General features: G+C 36.6%; 1 protein-coding gene across 2 annotated transcripts in view; it reads right to left on the bottom strand.

Moving 5' to 3' along the window:
• LOC122797642 (cytochrome P450 2D20-like) overlaps nt 1–2,500 on the bottom strand; it is a 487,724-nt gene that overhangs the window by 331,859 nt on the left and 153,365 nt on the right. The window lies entirely within an intron of this gene.

The following is a 2,500-nucleotide window of genomic DNA, read 5'->3' as shown; positions in this document are numbered from 1 at the left end:
GTTTTGCAAAAACAGCCAAAACTTCAAGGTTGGAGAATAATATGGTCTTAAATATTGTTGAAAGGGGAACAGATTTCTGTTTGTGGCATCAGGCCCACAAGCATTCTTACTAAATATATTGATGTGCAATGTTGATCCAAACAACAATCATTATAACTATCATTATTATGCATGCAATCTTCACTTTTCACTTTTATAGCAGTATTATTTAAATGAATATATGACATAATCATACCTCTCAACCATACTGAATTCCTCGGTATTTAGTGGTTTTGAGGGCAAAATATTGGGGTGCCACAAATTCCCAAGTGGCCCCTTTAATTCTCAAATTTTCTGCGTTTTTTTTCGTTTTTTATTTTCAGCTAATTTGTTGCTGGTGTCATCGCATGCAGGGGCGTACATGATGATGTCAGCTTCATAAGGCAGATGCCACTCTGTTGAAATTCAGCTGAGAGCAGGAGTGGGTGTGTATACTGTTTGTTTACCTGGCTCAGTGGCTCTGGCTGTTAAGTCGTGGTGGTTGCATGCTGTCGCTTTGCTTGCAAGTTGCAACAGTGAGTGCATTATTAATGGTTGTTGTGGAATCAAGAACCCTGACTGGATTTAATTAAGTAAGCAGAAGCAGTCAATTACGGTTAACAGAGCAGCGGTGGAGGACAACTCTCTCAAGTCTTGAGGGGGAGCTGTGCTTTGCAATGTTTGTGAGTATAGTTTGTCCTGATAGAAAACTTAAGGAAAGGGCTTACGAGCATATATATATATATATATATATATATATATATATATATATATATATATATATATAGTATACGCAAGGGCAAGAATGAGAGTGCCTTGGCAAGGCATGTAGTAGTCACCTGGGCCAGGCCTTTACTTTTAGAGTGATAGACCAAGTAAAATGGAATCTAAGAGGTGGCCCCTTCCCTTTAATTCTAGAAAGGCAGGAAGTGTTATGGCAGTTACACCTTGACTCTAGTAGAAAGCCAGGCTTAAATGAAGTGATTTCTATTGCCTGTATCTTAAAACTGAGAAGCCTCACTAGATGAATTTGATATTTTGCCTATTTAACAATTACTTTTGTGTTTATATTTTAGGAACAGTATTTACATATTTATGTTTTGAAATACGGAAAGTAGTATATTGAAGTGACTTTTAAAAAACATGGCAATTTAAATGGGGATATTTCTTAGTGAATACTAATGTACATGGTTAAAACAGGGTTAAGTACAACTAGTGAATGCTAATTGACTAATAACCTTTAAATGATGTGGTTTATTAGATTGAGTGGATGATTGAATGGAGGGAAAATTTTTTGTATTTAAACTTGGTGTCTGTGTACTGTTTTTTGTCTGAAGAAGTCCGGTGATCCAACCAGATGAAAAGCGCTTTATATTTATTGTTTTAAGTACATTCAATTCTGTTGTGGCTTTTGGAACCCCTTGGCTGCTTTATTTGTTTATAGATGTTTAGTTGCTAAGTTAGACATCAGTTGCAAATTGTTCTGCTACTGTAAACAGCACATTTGCACTTGTGACAGACATTTACAGTTATGTTGATTAGTGCGTAGTTTACTGGGTATTTTTCTAGCATTCAGAAATTGGGGTACCTATGGGGAAATCCAGTGGTGCCAAAGTAATTTTGGTTACTTTGAGTCACTCTGAGTAGCCACAACTTCATGACGAATACCATATTATATATTGTAGTTTCACCAATATGTCTAAAGTTGCCTGCAATTTCCATAGCCAGTATTGCTATTTTGTTTGTTTTACCAGACAGCAGAAGTGCATCCTAAGAAAAACTACACAAAGCCATAAAAAAGTCTAAGTTTTATTTTTATGTCTCTGCCCTTTGGTTGCAATTACCCTTTTCTTCTGGAAAACAGGCTTGTTCATACCTCTCAACTATCCAGATTTTTGCCTCACATTTTTGGCCTGTTCCTCATAAACTCAGTGGTTTTCTGGCAAAACACTAAGGATTGAAGTCACTTAATAATGAAAGACATTGGTGTTTCAGACTTCATATCCTTCAGAAAATGTATGCTAACGCAAGTGATGTGATTCTTGTAACTTTCTAAGTTTATAGGAGCAGTACTTAAATTGTGTCTCTATTTTTCATCCCCCCATTCTTTTTGGCTTTCTCTACAGATTTCTAGCAGTAAGAGGCAGAGAGGCATGATGGGAAGTCTAGAAAAGTATCATCCTTGGATTCATTCTACTTGCAAGGCTGTAACTGCAAGTAGTACAGCTTAGTTTTTTTTTCCCTGACCTTGAGTTTTGTGAAGCAGTGGTCACATAGCCACTTTCTTGATAATTTTACGCATGAGGCTCACTCGTATATTATGTCTATAAAGGAAAAACGATCAGTCTCGCTAGTTTTTACGCCTCCAATTTACTGCTTTTCTGTGAGGAGGCTTGGTGTAATTAATTGAAAATGTAATAAGATAATAAGCAGTTGCACTGTAAGTCAATGATGAGCAGGTATAGAGGGCTGATCCATGTGG

The sequence above is a fragment of the Protopterus annectens genome, chromosome 1.part0 (genome assembly GCF_019279795.1).
Source record: "Protopterus annectens isolate FY-2018-M chromosome 1.part0, PAN1.0, whole genome shotgun sequence".
In the NCBI taxonomy this organism is placed as follows: Eukaryota; Metazoa; Chordata; order Ceratodontiformes; family Protopteridae; genus Protopterus; species Protopterus annectens.
This window is presented reverse-complemented; position numbering and strand designations above follow the sequence as displayed.